Here is a 17,278-nt window from a genome sequence, read left to right on the forward strand (position 1 = left end):
TATTAGCATTTCTCTAATGATTAGTGATGTTGAGCATTTTTTCATTTACTTATTGGCCGTGTGTATGTCTTTTGAGAAGTGTCTGTTCATGTCCTGTACCATTTTTTTTTTTTTTTTTTTTTGAGACAGTGTCTCGCTCTGTCACCTAGGCTGGAGTGCAGTGGCACGATCTTGGCTCTCTGCAACCTCCACCTCCTGGGTTCAAGCGATTCTCATGACTCAGCCTCCTGTGTAGCTGGGACTACAGGTGCATGCCACCATACCCAGCTAATTTTCATATTTTTAGTAGAGATGGGGTTTCACCGTGTTAGCCAGGCTGGTCTGGAACTCCTGACGCCAAGTGTTCCACCCTCAGCCTCCCAAAGTGCTGAGATTACAGGTGTGAGCCACTACACCCGGCCTCCTTTGCCCACTTTTAATGTTTCATTGTTGTTGTTGTTTTGTTTTTTGCTTAAGTTCCTTAGATTCTGAATATTAGACCTTTGTCATATCCATAGTTTGCAAATATTTTCTTCCATTCTGTAGGTTGTCTGGTTACTCTGTTGATAGTTTCTTTAGCTGAGCAGAGAAGCTCTTTAGTTTAATTAGGTCCCATTTGTCAATTTTTGTTTTTGTTGCCATTGCTTTTGGTGTCTTCCTCATGAAATCTTTGCCAGGACCTACATCCAGAATGGTATTTCTTAGGTGTCCTTCTAGGGGTTTTGTTTGTTTTGTTTTTTCAGTTAGGTTTTACATGTAAGTCTTGATATGGGTTTGGATTTGTGTCCCCATCCGAATCTTATGTTGAATTGTAATCCCCAGCATTGGAGGTGGTGCCTGGTGGGAGGTGATTGGATTATGGGAGTGGTTTCTCATGGTTTAACATCATCCTTCTTGCTGCTGTTCTCGTGATAGTGAGTTATTGTGAGATCTGTGTGTGTAGCACCTCCCCCTTCTCTCTCTTGCTCCCGCTCCTGCAATGTAAGATGCCTGGCTCCCCCTTTGCCTTCTGCCATGATTGAAATCTCCCTAATGCCTCCCCAGAAGCTGATGCTTCCTGTACAGCCTGTGGAGTGAGCCGGTTAAACCTCTGTTCTTTATAAATTATTCAGTCTCAGCTATTTCTTTATAGCAGTGCAAGAACAGACTAATAGAAGTCTTTAATCCATCTTAAGTTATTTTTATATATGGTGAAGATGTCCAGTTCTAATCTGCATTTGGCTAACCAGTTATCCCAGCACCATTTATTGAATAGAGTCCTTTACTTATTTTTGTCAACTTTATTGAAGATCAGATGGCTGTAGGTTGTATGGCTTTATTTCTGGGTTCTGTATTTGGTTCCATTGGTCTGTCTGTTTTTGTACCAGTACCATGCTGTTTTGATTACTGTAGTCTTCTAGTATAGTTTGAAGTTGGATAGTGTGATGCCTTCAGCTTTGCTCTTTTTGCTTAGGATTGCCTTGGCTATTCGGGCTTTTTTTTTGCTTCCATATGAATTTTAAAATAGTTTTTTCTAATTCTGTGAAAATGCCATTGGTAGTTTAATAGGAATAGCATTGAATCTGTAAACTGCTTTGGGCAGTATGACCATTTGAACAGTATTGATTCTTCCTGTCTGTGAGCATGGAATCTTGATTCCAGTTGTTTATGTTGTCTCTGATTTCTGTCAGCAGTGTTTTGTAATTCTCATTATAGAGATCTTTCACCTTCCTGGTTAGCTGTATTCCTAGCTACTTAAGTCTTTTGTGGCTGTTGTGAATGGGATTGCATTCTTGATTTGACTCTCAGCTTGGATGTTATTGTTGTATAGAAATGCTACTGATTTTTGTGTATGGATTTTATATCCTGAGACTGCTGAAGTTTCTATCTAGGAGCTTTGAGGCAGAGACTATGGGGTTTTCTAAGTTTAGAATCACATTTTCTGTGAAAAGAGATGTTTTGACTCCCTCTGTTCCTATTTGGATGCTTTTTATTTTTTTCTCTTGCCTGATTGTTCTCACTAGGACTTCCAGTACTGTGTTGAATGGGAGTGGTGAGAGTGGGCATCCTTGTCTTGTTCCAGTTCTCAAGCAGAATGCTTCCAGCTTTTGCCAATTCAGTGTAATGTTGGCTGTGGATTTGTCATAGATAATTCTTATTGTTTTGAGGTTATGTTCCTTTGATGCCTCATAGTTTTTTAAGACTTTTTGCCATGAAGGGATGTTGAATTTTATTGAAAGCATTTTCTGTGTCTATCGAGATGATCATGTGGTTTTGTTTTTAGTTCTATTTATGTGATGAATTACATGCATTGATTTCCATATATTGAACCAACCTTGGATCCTAGGAATAAAGCCCACTTGATCACAGTGGATTGGGTTTTTGATGTGTTGTTGGGTTTTGGTTCATAGAAGGCAGTTCCCCTGCACACACTCTGTTGCCTATTACCCAGTTCCAAAGTCGATTCCACATTTTCAGGTCTCCTTATTTATGTTCATCAGGGATATTGGCCTGAAGTTTTCTTTTTTTGTTGTGTCTCTGCCAGGTTTTGGTATGAGAATGATGCTGGCCTCATAGGATGAGTTGGGGAGGAATTCTCAAGTTTTTGGAATAGTTTCTGTAGGATTGGTACCAGCTCTTTATATGTCTGGTAGAATTTGGCTGTGAATCTGTTTGGGACTTTTTCCAGTTGGTAGGAGTATTATTATTACTGATTCAATTTCAGAACTCAGGCTGGACACAGTGGTTCATGCCTGTAATCCCAGCACTTTGGGAGGCCAAGGCGGGTGGATTGCTTGAGGCCAGGAGTTCGAGACCTGCCTGGACAATATGGTAAAACCCTGTCTCTACTAAAAATACAAGGTCAATGTGAAAGAAAAAATGTTAAAAGCAGCTAGAGAGAAGGGGCAGGTCAGCTACATCAGGTTAACAGCAGACCTTTCAGCAGAAACCCTACAAGCCAGAAGAGATTGGAGACCTATATTCAGCATTCTTAAAAATTCCAACCAAGAATTTCATATCCAGCCAAACCAAGCTTCATAATCAAAAAAGAAATAAAATCCTTTTCAGTACCTAGGATGCAACCCCACTACAGCTCATGTGTCCTGTGTCCCTGTTAAGGAACAAGTTGGAGATGAGGACCTCTTACTCTCTTTTCCCATCTATATTTAGCACAGTGACCCACAAAAAGCTGAGGGGAGGGAATTAAATGTTTTCTGAATGAAAGAATTTCCCCTCCACAGATTTTATACTACTAATAGATCATTTTCAATATAATTGGGTACATACCGGTACACATACTACACTTACATTTAAAGTTTCTGGCAATAGGAAACCAAGAGATCTTTCACTGGTAAATTGTACATTTTCTTCCCTCTGTTTGGTGACTCGTGCTGTTTTTCAGTCTGTGGCTAATTTGTTCACAGTTGTCGTGGACTTAGCTTTGTTCTGAGCCTAATTGTTCCACTATCCCTTAATAGGCAAAGGATAGATGTGCTATTTTCAGAACTCCTGCTTTTAAAGAAGGAATGTGTTATAAATAAGCCCAAGAGTTGACTGAAAGAAAAAGCTGTACCTTTGCTTTTCTGAGGTTGCTTTTTCTATAAATGTCATGACTTTGGTTATGAGAAAATAATTTAGAAATAAGATGAGTGTTGCCAAATAATGTGGAATTCCAGGCACATGAGAGGCAACACTGGGATGGTGGAATGAACACAAAGTTTGACATCAGAAGGTTGAAATTCAATTCGTGTCTTCACCCAGCGATTACACTCTGACCCTGGGAAATTTAACTAGGATCTGAGCTTCAGTTTTTGCATCTATAAAATCAGAAAGATGCAAATAACTGACCTATGTACTCGGAGTTGTTCTTAGGATCAAGTGAGGTAACAGACCTGGAAGTGTTGGCAGACCATAAATCACTGTGCAAATATTATGAGGGTGTATGAGAGCAAGGAATAGCTGGAGGAAGGGCTGGAGAGGGAGAAGAAAAGTATTTGACCTGGAAACCAGAAAAAGAGTGACTTTGTTTCTTGTCTGTTAGAAAGGAGCTTTGTATAGTAGTCCCCCCTTATGTGTGGGGGATATACTCTAAGAACCCCAGTGGGTGCCTGAAACCATGGATAGCACAGTACCCTGTATATACTATGCTTTTTCCTATAATACATACCTATGATAAAGTTTAATTTATAAATTAGAGTAAGAGATTAAAAGCAATAATAAGAAAATAGAACAATTACAATTTAATAAAACTTATCTGAATGTGGTTTCCCTCTCTGTATCTCTCTCAAAACATCTTATACTGTACCTGCCTTTTTGTGATCTGTTGATCTGATAACCAAGATGATTACTAAGTGCCCAATAGGTGGGTAACACATGCAGGCAGCGTGGATGCACTGGACAAAAGAGTGAGTCACATCCAGGGCAGTACAGAGCAGGACAGTGTGAGAGTTTATCATGCTACTCAGAATGGCATGCAATTTAAAACTTATAAATTATTTTTTAAGCCTATGGATTATTTACTTCTGGAATTTTCCATTTAGTATTTTTGGACTGTAGTCCCCCACAGATAACTGAAACTTTGGAGAGTAAAATCACAGATAAGCGGGGACTAGTATATCTGTCATCATTTGGTTAGGTTGCATCAGAGAACTTGATTTATATTCCTGGCCCTCCCACCAATTATATGAATTCAGTAAGTCAGATTGCAAATGAGATTGTACATTCCTTCTTCCTCTGACCTTCTTTGACTCTCACTTTTGGTTAAACAGTTAATTCTCTTTTATTATTATTTTTAAGAGACAGGGTCTTTCTCTATCACCCAAGATGTAGTGCAATGGTGCAATTATAGCTCACTGCAGCCTCAATTTCCTGTCCTCAAGCAATCCTCCCTCCTTGGTCTCCCAAAGTGCTGAGATTACAAGTGTGAGCCACCACATCCAGCCAGTTCATGATCTTTTAAAGATAAAAGTAAAAAGATAATTTTAAAAACTGCATAGGTACCCTCTTAGTTACCATTTTTGGTGTTCGTCATTCCTTTGTGTAGATCCATATTTCCATCTGGTATAATTTTTCTTCTGTCAGAAAGAATAACATTTTTTACAGTGTGGTTCTGCTGGTGATAAGTTCTTTTGGGTTTTGTATATCTAAAAATATTTTTACTCACTTTGGGAGGCTGAGGTGGGCAGATCACGAGGTCAGGAGTTTGAGACCAGACTGACCAACGTGGTGAAACCCCGTCTCTACTAAAAATACAAAAATTAGCCGGGCATGGTGATGCGGGCCTGTAATCCCAGCTACTCAGGAGGCTGAGGCAGGAGAATTGCTTGAACCCGGGAGGCAGAGGTTGCAGTGAGCCAAGATCGCTCCACTGCACTCCAGCCTGGGCAACAAAGCAAGACACTGTCTCAAAAAAAAAAAAAAAAAATTACCTTTGTTTTTCAAAAGCTATCTTCCCTGGATATAGAATTCTAAGTGGACCTTTTTTTGGTTTATTTTTTTTTTCTTTCAGTACTTTAAAGATATTGCTTCACTGTCTTCTTGAACACATTGTTTCTAATGAGAAATTTACTGTCATCCTTGACTTTCTTTCTCTGTATGGAACATTTTTTTTCTTCGGGTAATGAACATTTCCTCTTATAGCCCTGATTTTGAACAATTTGTTTATGATGTTCCTTGATGCTGGCTTTTTGTTTTTTCGTGTTTGTTGCATTGAGGTTCATTGAGATTCTTAAATCTGTAGTTTTATAGATTTCATCATGTTTGGAAAAATTTCAGTCATTATCTCTTCAAATATTTCCTCTGTCCTCTCTTCTCCTTCAGGGATCCTGTCTGGCTGGAAAAGGGAAGATAAGCTTCCTACAGTGAGCAGATTTGAGATAGGCCTTGAGAGTTGGTTAGGACTTGAACTGGTAGAGATGTCAATCAAAGACTTTGCAACTTAATAGGAAAGGATCAAGAGAGGAAGGAGGTCATCAAGATTTCTTTCATGCCTGTCTGGCCAGAGGAATAGTGGAATAAATGGGGGAATAAAGGAGAGTGAGCTTTTTTAAAAAAGAGGAAGATGAGTTCATTCTTGGTTATGATTGAGCATGAGGTACTTTTGTGACCTTTGAATAGAGGAGTACAAAAGCAGAGTTACAAATGTAGTTTTATTGCTCAGGAGTAGGTTGGGACAAGAGACACAGATCTGGAAATTAGCAATATAGAGCTGAAACAACCTTATGTTAGGAGTTGAGACTCCTAACATAGATGGTACACAAGGTATCAAAGAAGACCTAGTCATTTCAGCCCTTCCATTTCTAGTAATTTCTTCTAGGGAAATAATAGTAATTCACAAAAATTCACAAAAAAAGATTCAGTGAAGCACAGCTTGCAATTAAAAACAAGTAGAAACTACATGTCCCACAATGGAAAATTGGTTAAGTAAATGAAATATACAATGAAATACAGTACAGTCATTAAAAATGTTGTATTTGAAGAATATAACAGAAAAGTGTTCACTATATGTTACGTACAGAAAGCAAGTTATAACCCCACAACATAGCATGGTCTCATTTTTAATAAAAATGCATGAATATATAAGCAGAGACAAAAGAGATAATACCACATAGCTTATCTTTGGATGGTAGTCTATGGATGGTCTTTCCATGTTTTGCTTATCTACAGTTTCTACATTCTGTATAGTAAAGTATATGTTACTTTTATACTAAGAAAAAAAATCGATTTACCTTTTTAAAAGCTGATTTAGAAAAAAGCCTGTGGACTTCCACACTTCATAGAGCGTGGAAAGAAGAAAAGGAAGTGGCAAATGAGAGAGACAGTGTAGAATCAGTGTAGAATCAGGACTATAGGACAACCTGGGATGAAGGGGCTAACACTGGATCTCCTGCCAAAAACAGGGTGGTGTAAACTCTACCAAGAGGCCTCTGGGTTTGGTGATCTGAGCCATTATGCACTTAGGAGAGCACTTTCCTTAGGATAGTGCAGGGGAGGCAGGAAGAACACTTTCCCCAGGATGGTACAGGGGAGGCAGTAAGAAATGGGTTAAGAATTGATAGCTGTTGAGAAGTGTGGTGTGGAGAGAAGGAGGTGGGAGGATAGTCACTCACTGGCCCCAGATGTTTCATGACCACAGATCCAGACGCTCAGCAAGTCCCATTCATAACAAAGACATGGGGCCACTGTGCAGTTTCCTTGCTGGTGGCCATTTCCTTGCACCTGCTCTTACTGCAGATACAGGCCTGTTGCCAAGATCATTCGAATGAGATACTACCTACAAACTGCAGGACACAAACTCCCTCAGCATAGCAGTTGCCTCTTGATATGGTTTGGCTGTGTCCCCACACAAATTTCACCTTGAATTGTAATAATCCCCACGTGTCAAGGGTGGGGCCACGTAGAGATAATTGAATCATGGGGGCAGTTTCCCCCATACTGTTCTCATGGTAGTGAATAAGTCTCATGAAATGTGATGGTTTTATAAATGGGAGTTCCCCTGCACAAGCTCTCTTGCCTGCCACCACGTAACATGTGCCTTTGCTTCTCCTTTGCCTCCTGCCATGATTATGCAGGCTCCCCAGCTATGTGGAACTGTGAGTCCATTAAACCTCTTTCCTTTATAAGTTACCCAGTCTCGGGTATGCCTTTATTAGCAGCAAGAGAACAGACTAATACAGTAAATTGGTACTGGTAGAATAAATTGGTACTGGTATTGATATTGGTAAATTGCTGCTGTATAGATACTCAAAAATGTGGAAGTGACTTTGGAACTGGGTAACAGGCAGAGGTTGGAACAGTTTGGAGGGCTCAGAAGAAGACAAAAAAATGTGGGAAAGTTTGGAACTTCCTAGAGACTTGTTGAATGGCTTTGACAAAAATGCTGATAGGGATATGGACAATGAAGTCCAGGCTGAGGTGGTCTCAGATGGAGATGAGGAACTTATTGGGAACTGTAGCAAAAGTGAGTCTTGCTATGTTTCAGCAAGAAGACTGGTGGCATTTTCCCCTGTCCTAGAGATTTTTGGAATTTTTAACTTGAGAGATGATTTAGGGCATCTGATGGAAGAAATTTCTAAGTGGCAAAGTGTTCAAGAGGTGACCTGGGTGCTGCTAAAAGTATTTTGTTTTATGTATTCACAAAGATATGGTTTGGAATAGGAACTTATATTTAAAAGGGAAGCAGAGCATAGAAGTTCAGAAAATTTGCAGCCTGATGATGCAATACAAAAGAAAAACCCATTTCCTGAGGAGAAATTCAAGCCGCTGCAGAAATTTGCATAAGTGATGAGGAGCCAAATGTTAACTGCCAAGACAATGGGGAAAATATATCCAGGGCATGTCAGAGGTCTTCATGGCAGCCCCTCCCACCACAGGCCCAGAGGCCCAGGAGGAAAAAATGTTTTTGTGGGCCCAGCCCAGGGCCTTGCTGCTTTGTGCAGTCTGGGTACTTGGTGCTCTGCATCCCACCTGTGGCTAAAAGGGGCAAACAAAGAGCTCAGGCCATTGCTTCAGAGGGTGAAAGCCTGAAGCCTTGTTGGCTTCCACGTGGTGTTGAGCCTGCAGGTGCACAGAAATCAAGAATTGAAGCTTGGGAACCTCCTCCTAGATTTCAGAGAATGTATGGAAATGCCTGGATGTCCAGACAAAAGTTTGCTGCAGGGGCAGAGCCCTCATGGAAAATTTCTACTAGGGCAGTGCAGAAGGGAAATGTGGGGTAGGTGCCCCCACACAGAGTCCCAATGGGGCACTGCCTAGTGGAGCTGTGAGAAGAGGGGCACCGTCCTTCAGACCCCAGAATGGTAGATCCACTGACAGCTTGCACTATGCACCTGGAAAAACTGCAGACACTCAGTGTCAGCCTGTGAGAGCAACCAAGAGGGGGGCTGTACCCTGCAAAGCCACAGTGGCAGAGCTGCTTAAGACCACGGGAATCTACTTCTTGCATGAGTTTGACCTGGAATGTGAGACACAGAGTCAAAGGAGATCATTTTGGAGCTTTAAGATATGACTACCCCTCCCTAGGATTTTGGACTTGCACAGGGCCTCTAGCCCTTTCGTTTTTGTCAATTTCTTCCATTTGGCACAGGTGTATTTACTCATTGCCTGTATCACCCTTGTACCTTGGAAGTAACTAAGTTGCTTTTGATCTTGCAGGCTCATAGGCTGAAGGGACTTCCCTTCTCTCAGATGAGACTTTGGAACTGTGGACTTTTGAGTTAATGCTGAAATGAGTTAAAACTTTAGGGGACTGTTGGGAAGGCATGATTGGTTTTGAAATGTGATTACATGAGATTTGGGAGGGGCCAGGGGTGGAATGATATGATTTGGCTGTGTACCCACCCAAATCTTACCTTGAATTGTAATAATACCCATGTGTCAAGGTTGGTGCCAGGCAGAGATAATTGAGTCATGCAGGTGGTTTCCCCCATACTGTTCTTGTGGTGGTGAATAAGTCTCACGAGAGCTGATGGTTTTATAAATGGGAGTTCCCCCGCACAAGCTTTCTTGCCTGCCACCATGTAAGATGTGCCTTTGCTTCTCCTTTGCCTTCTGCCATGATTGTGAGGGCTCCCCAGCCATGTGAAACTGTGAGTCCATTGAACCTCTTTTCTTTATAAATTACCCAATGTCAGGTATGTCTTTATTAGCAGCATGAGAACAGACTAATACACCTCCAGAAACTGGAAATTCCTGGGCCCAGAACCCAACCATCTGATTCGGCACATATAGGGTGGGAGCCCAGGAATCTGTCTTTGATAAGGCCTCCCTGGTGATTCTGACAGTCCAGTTGCAGGCCCACTGCATCAGGGCATGGGGACTACAGGCCTCCTTCCCCTTTGTTTCCTTTGCACCCAGAGCTGGGAAAGACTGAACCTCTGAGAGATATGAAAAGGCTTCCATTGGAGGTTTCTGTAAATAGCACAACTGCATGTTTTGTCATAAATCAGTAAGTCTAGGATGTGGAAAAAATATATCTTGGGATCCATGGCCTTGCATGTGTCCTGGGAGATTTTAGAGCCAGGCTCTGCACAACCCGGAGTCAAGAAAGGGCATGACTCTTGGGAGTGACAACTTGTTGGAAGTGGATTCCAACCATGCTTCCCTTTTGGCCTGAGCTGAGAGCTAGCAGTTTCCCTACTCGCAGGACACCAAGCAACAAGAACAAAGAAATTGCTCCACCAAGGCTATCTACTTATGAAGATGAAAAGCTGTTAGAAAGTGGTTAGGATTAGATCAGCCAACGTGAGTGGCCTCTTGAGGAGAAGCCAACCTGGAATGAGAGACGAAGGGTTCTTGTTGAATCTTCTAAGAGAAGGGCCCTCTGAGGGCACCCATCTATCCCCATCATAAGCAATGTCTAAATAATGCCAGATCCTGTTATAGTTTCCAAATATTTGCCATTTTTCCAGCAAAAAGTTGATATTAATATTTCCCAACCGCTGCCATCAGGCTTGGCCACGTGACTTGCTTCAGCCAATAACGTGAATGAAATTGATTTGCCACCTTCTTGCAGATGCATGATTCCACCATCTTTTTTCCTTCCTTTGCCTCAAGACCAGCACATTCCAGATTGGGCCTGCTCCTATGTCTGGGTGCCAGAATGAAGAAGACATGGAGGAGAGCTGCAGCCAACCTGTGAAGGACACATAACACAGCAAGAAATAAAGGTTCTTTGTTATAAGAACATGAGTGTGGGGCCATCAGTTACCATAGCATAACCTAGCCAAAGTTGACTAATAAATAGTTTTTTAGAATTGTAAAAAAATTATAGCAATATTAAAGTGAATTTTTTAAAGAAAAGCAACTCTTAATTTACTTTCTAGCCTTGGTTAAATAGTTTTAATTTCCACAGATGCTCACATACTAATGTGCTGAAACAGATATTACACTTTAGGCTGTGTCTCCCCCAAACTCCTTCCCTAGAAGGAGCCTGGTGTTGGAGGAGGATCTCACTCCACTGCTAGAGAAGGCCAAGGAAGAGATGGTCTGTGGAGCCAATGCCCAGCACAGGGCAGTCTGTTGTCGGTCAGTGAAGTGAAACAGAGCACTCGCCACCACTCAATTCCTGGAAGAAGCAGTGCCAGGCTGTTTCTCTTCCTACAAACCATCTATCATGCCTGTTGACTACTCTGCCAAGGAAAGGCTGAATATCAGCTCTGTTCCATGATCTCCCATTTCCTGAAGTCTCAGGCCTAACACAGGTTGTGAACCTGCATGTGGTAAGGTAGAATTTCTGGGAATTTGGTAGCAAACAATGCAAGCATTGCCTCTGCCCTCTTGGAGCCTATGCTCTAGTGGAGTCTGATGGAATAAACACATTTAATACATATTAAATAATTACAAAGTGAGTAAGGCCCACTGAAGCAACAAACCGGACACTTGTAATAGATTGAAAGGGCAGAGGCAGCAGAAGAAAAACTATTTAATACAGAGGTTTTCAAACATTAGTGAATCATGAATTCTATTTAGATGTTTATAGCCAGATTTTTAAGAAAATGAAATAGAAATGAATGGAGTTGAATAAAATAGGAATCATTAGAGTGCATCACATGTGTTGTCAATATTGCTTTACAAAACTCATTTCTGGGCCGGGCGTGGTGGCTCACGCCTGTAATCCCAGCACTTTGGGAGGCTGAGGCGGGCAGATCACGAGGTCAGGAGATCGAGACCATCCTGGCTAACACAGTGAAACCCCGTCTCTACTAAAAATACAAAAAAAAAAAAAAAAATTATCCAGGCATAGTGGTGGGCACTGTAGTCCCAACTACTCAGGAGGCTGAGGCAGGAGAATGGTGTGAACCTGGGAGGCGGAGCTTGCAGTGAGCAGAGATTGCACCACTGTACTGCAGCCTGGGCGACAGAGCAAGACTCCGTCTCAACTCATTTCTGTTGTATATATGTATTATATATTTGTGCAGTAACTGGCTCATAATATAAAATGTGTTGTTATAGTGAATTGCGGTAAAAATAAATTTGAAAAACCTAATTTACAATATGGCTTCAGAGAATCAACTCTGGGGAAGACATTACAGTGAATTGGCTGGCTTGATAATTGTTTTTTTATTTACTAGTGAAACTTAATGCTCATGCTTGTACTTCTAAAATGAAACAATAAAAATTAAAACCAATCTTTTATTAAAGGAAGCAAAAGTGTTATGAGTTGCTCTTTTCAAATATTGATTCTACTATTTTGAATAGAAATATGTCTTAAGTTGTAAATGTTAGTTAATAATAGTAGGTCATTAAACAGCCCTCTTCAGAACTTACTGGCAATAATGAAATGTGCTTCCTATGTTTCAGAAATAGTGTTTTTTTTTCTTTTTTAGAGCAAGCCAAACTTTGCCTTCAACCTCATCTCATTTGCAAGCTACTCTCATATAGCTAAGAATTTGGTATTAAAAATAGGCACAGGCCTTAAAACACAAGAGTTTAGATTTAGTTTCCATGTTTTCTACTTATTCGCAGAAATATTGACTGATTGATTGAGACAGGGTCTCACTCTGTCACCCAGGCTGGAGTGTAGTGCTACGATCATGGCTTACTGTAGCCGCAACCTCCTGAGCTGAAGCAGTCCTTCTACCTCAGTCTCCCGAGTAGTTGGGACCATAGGTGTGTGCCACCACACCCGGCTAATTTTTAAAAAATTTTTCATAAAAATGGAGTCTATGTTGCCCAGGCTGGTCCTGAACTCCTGGGCTCAAGCGATCCTCCCACCTCCCAAAGTGCTGGGATTACAGGTATGAGCTACCACATCCAGTCTAGAAATATTTATTTAATAAAATAAATATTAATGGGTAGTACCAATCCATAAGTTGTACTATCTTAATCCCTGTGGCAATTAAAAAACAAAGATGGCAATACAACTTGTAGGCTATTGAACATATTCATTTTTCATAATTACTTGTTTTTTTCAGGTGGGTAAGTTGCAAAAAAACATAGGTAAAGAGTTCTATACTTTCCGGAAAAGACTTCAACCTTGGGATTGAGACAGTTTTGAAAACAAAACAAAACAAAACAAATTTTTTTTCCAAGTACATGGTCTGTCATTTATCAGATTTAAGAAGCCTTGGGACATCTTTTGACAACATTTTCTCCAATGCATCCGTGGAATCAAAGGCCTTTTCAACTTGTTTGGGGGTAGATTTTTTGGTCTAAAGTTGGAAACATATGTCTTCTTTCAACAGAACAGTGGATGTCTGCACACGTATTTTTCAATGTTTACACTTACAAGTCTATGCACATTCAAGACATTGGCAACAGTGGTGTCATTGGCAAGGGTGGTTGGGTTAGTTCTTTTTCACCATATACCTGTAGTATATGCCAAAGGTTAGCTGTCAACTCCCATTCCAATGCATGTTTTCCTTTGCCTTCTTCACTGTGGATCAAAAAAGCTAAAAACTTACCTTTCAAGACTCCCTTGTGGCCAGGTGTGGCCATGAGATGTCAGCAGCAAACCTCTTTTTGTCCTTTGCTCTTTGGCCTTTGGCTTTCCCTCTTCCTTCATCCTGGAATGCCAACATGATACTTGGAGTTCCCGCAGCCTTGGGAACAAAATCCACACATTAAGGGCAGCAAAGCAGGAGATAAGTGGTTCCTTAAGTAGCTTGCAAGTCTTATTCTACTGCTGAAATCCTAGCTGTGAGAAAAATAATTCTCCCAACATGTTGAATTTATTGCTTATAAGAAGTAATGCAAAGTTGAAAGCAATCCTAACCTTTGGTCGGCTTCTTTTTTCTTTTCAAAGTTTAGACCAAGTGCATGTATTACCTATTTTAAAAATAATAAAATTCTAAAAACAATGTAAAGTGTATATATAAATCTTTATTGTATTTCCTAGATTTTTGAATAGTTCAAAAAACCTCTGTTTGGCTTTTTTATGACCTAAGTCTTTAGGTTATCGAAAAATTATTCTAGTCTTTATCTTGACAAAGTAGTATAAGATAATATGCAGTGGTAGAGAAATATAGCTTTTGCAATATTCCCATGTAAACACCTGAAAGCTAAGTTACCACCTGGTCCAGCAGCCAGTTGAGTAGGTGACATGCAAGAAGGCCCTGCAGCCACCTGAATTCCTCTGTCAGAAGAGCTACCTTTGTTTTATTTTACAATCTTTGGACGTCAGATGTAAGACAACTGCCCTGGAGTGTGAACTCTGGAGATACAAACTTATCAGACAATTTCTATTTCATTCAAGATGGCATGACTTTCATACACCAGCATCTGAAATTGTCTGAGTTACTGACAACGAATGTGTAGGGACATTCACCAGGGAGCTGAGATTTTTATTCTGAGCTCTTTAAAACAGTGCCCCCCAGTGGTATGCAATAGAAAAAAAATCACAAGATTAATATATCCACATTGTTGGTGCAAACAGAACCCATTCCTGCTAGAATGAGCTGGAAAAGAGGCTAAGCGTGGTGGCTCACATGTATAATCCTAGCACTTTGGCAAGGTGAGGTGGGAGGATCGCTTGAGCCCAGGAGTTCAAGATCAGCCTGGGCAGCATAATTCGACCCTGTCTCTACAAAGAATAAAAAAAAAATTAGTTGGGTGTGGTGGTGCACACCTGTGGTTCCAGCTACTTGGGAGGCTGAAGCAGGAGGATTGCTTGAACCTGGAGGATTGCTTGAGCCCAGAAGGTTGAGGTTGCAGTGAGCTCTGATGGCACCACTGCACTCCAGCCTGGGTGACAGAATGAGACCCTATTTATAATAATAATAATAAAGAAACAGAAAAAGTATATATTAAGGGTATTATTTGCTCCACTACTGGCTCAAAGTGCAAATGGAAAAGCCAACCATTCCTCAAGAAACATCACTCCCCGGTTGAAGTGGAATTCCAAATGTTATAATCAATATGTGTTGATTACGAATGTGAATAGTGCCCCTGTGAAGCTGTGCAATGTACACCTGCACCATCCATATGTAGCCCTGGATATTAAGTGGTTCAAATAATTTCTGGAAAGGTTTAAGAATCAAGCCTGGAAGCCACACAGTCATCAACCATTCCCAAAATTATACTGCAGGTTTGCTATATGGGAGACCTAGAGTCACTGCTGCTTGGCATAGACACCACATATGATCGATGAAGTCTGGGCCACTTACATACATCCTAGCTGCAAGAGATGCTGGGGAAGCAAGTTCTTGGATTTCAAGGATTGGAAATCCCTAAATTTAGGAAGGTATTTGTGATGGTGAATTTTAATGTGTCATCTTGACTGGGCTAATGGATGCCCAGATAGCTATTAAATATTATTTCTGGGTGTGTCTGTGAGGATGTTTCTCGAAGAGATTAGCATTTGAATTGGTAGACTGAGCAAAGAAGATCACCTTCATCAATGTGAGTGGAGTGGGCATCATCCAATCTGTTGAGGGCTTGAATAGAGCAAAAAGACAGTGGAAGGCAAATGTGTTCTCTGCTCGAGCTGGGCCAACCAGCTTCTCCTGTCCTTGGACATCAGCATTCCTGGTTCTTGGGTCTCTGGACTCAGATTGGGCCTTATGTCATTGGCTGTCCTGCTCTTGGGCCTTCAGGCTTGGACTGGATTACACCACTGGCTTTCCTGGGCCCCCAGCTTGCAGACAGCAGACTGTGGGACTTCTCATCCTTCATAATTGCATGAGCCAATCCCTCATAATCTGAATTACTCCCCCCACCCTCTCTCTATATGTATGTATATATAAAATTTATTGGTTTTGTTTCTCTCAAGAACCCTGACTAATGCAGGGTTCAAAGGCTTTGGGGAGCATTCTAAAAGCAAGAGGAATGACAAATGTCCACCAGAGCTTGCAAATACTGTATTTATCAATCCCTCCTCTTCTTGGCGTAGTTTCTTTCAAACTTCTTAGTGTCGTCTTCCCATTATTACAAACTTCTCGTTTCTTCTAAGGTCCTTCTAAATTGGTGAGTTCTTACTGGGAGTTGAGTGACATTTTCCCTCAGCGTGACTATCACTGCCCAATGTCATTGATACATTATACAACTCCCCATCCCCACTTCCCCTCAGCTCCTGGTAACCACCATTCTTTCTGTCTCTATGAATTTGACTACTCTAGATTCCCCATGTAAATGGAATCATACAGTATTTGTCTTTTTGTGACTAGCTTATTTCACTTAACATAATACTCTCAAGGTTCATCCATGTTGTAGCATGTGCCAAAATTTCCTCCCTTTTAAGGCTGAACAGTATTCCATTGTACGTAGATACTGCATTTTGCTTTTCCATTCATACAAAGAGAGACACTTGGGTTGCTTCCGCCTCTTGGCTATTGTGTATAATGCTGCTACCAACATGGGGTACAAATATGAGAAGTGAGGTTTAGGATCCTGTGAGGAGGATCGCTTGTAGAGGGAAAATAGTGAAATAGGACGGCCAGATAGGCTCTGTTGGAACTCGCGCTCATTGTTTTAAGACGCAGCTCAAATGTCACCTGGTTTTAGAAGTCCTCCTGGTCTCCGCAGGCGGTCAGTGTCTCTTTCCTAAATCCACCACATTCCCGTAGACAGACACCACATTTATGCAAATCTCCTTCTCACAGACAGTGAGTTCCGTGGGGGTCCCCTGGCAGCCTCCAGCCCTGTACCATGCTAACTCTTCCGGAGAGGAAATGGGGTCTCGGGAGAGCCTTTGAAGCCTGTGTTGGTACAGGCTGTCCTTCCAGCTAACGGGGCTCTCTGGGGAATGTATGTTTGACTTTCTATTCCCGGTAATATAACTTCAAATGTTTGTGGATATTCGAAGCTCGGATGAAAGCGTTTCTATTCATGCCCCTAGAATCTGTGAGGCCTTTTCTTTCTTTTTTTTAAAACAAGAGCCCACAGCAAAACTTGGGTTACTTGGCTGAGGAAAGGAATGTCGAACGAGGAGCAGGGTTTCATCTTCAGCCTCAGGCGGGCGAACCAGTGGCAGAAGGGAAGGTAGAGTCCAGGGGTCCCCATCCTGGACCTGGGGCGCAGGCCCCGCTGGGGTGGGAGGGAGAGTGGAGGGCCGGGCAGGCTGCAGCCGCGGATGGCTGCCCCCTGCTGCCCCGGTGTTACTGGGAGGACGGAGGTTGCGACAGCAGCCGAGCCCACCCAGCTGCAGCCAGCTCGGGGCTCAGGGCAGGGGCGGGAGGTGACCACCGCGCCGCTGGCCGCCTCGCCCAGACATTCCGTTTCTGCCGCTGGAATGCGCGGACAAGGCTCCTTGTTGGCTTTGGTCGGGGTTCCCCGGGCCGGCCTGGCGCTCGAGGCCCCGGGGCGGGGCAGGGCGGGGCCCGAGGCCGCGGGACCTTTAAATCGGCGCCTCGCGTGGGCTCCCGGCCCCCGACGGATACCGCCA

The sequence above is a fragment of the Pongo pygmaeus genome, chromosome 12 (genome assembly GCF_028885625.2).
Source record: "Pongo pygmaeus isolate AG05252 chromosome 12, NHGRI_mPonPyg2-v2.0_pri, whole genome shotgun sequence".
In the NCBI taxonomy this organism is placed as follows: domain Eukaryota; kingdom Metazoa; phylum Chordata; class Mammalia; order Primates; family Hominidae; genus Pongo; species Pongo pygmaeus.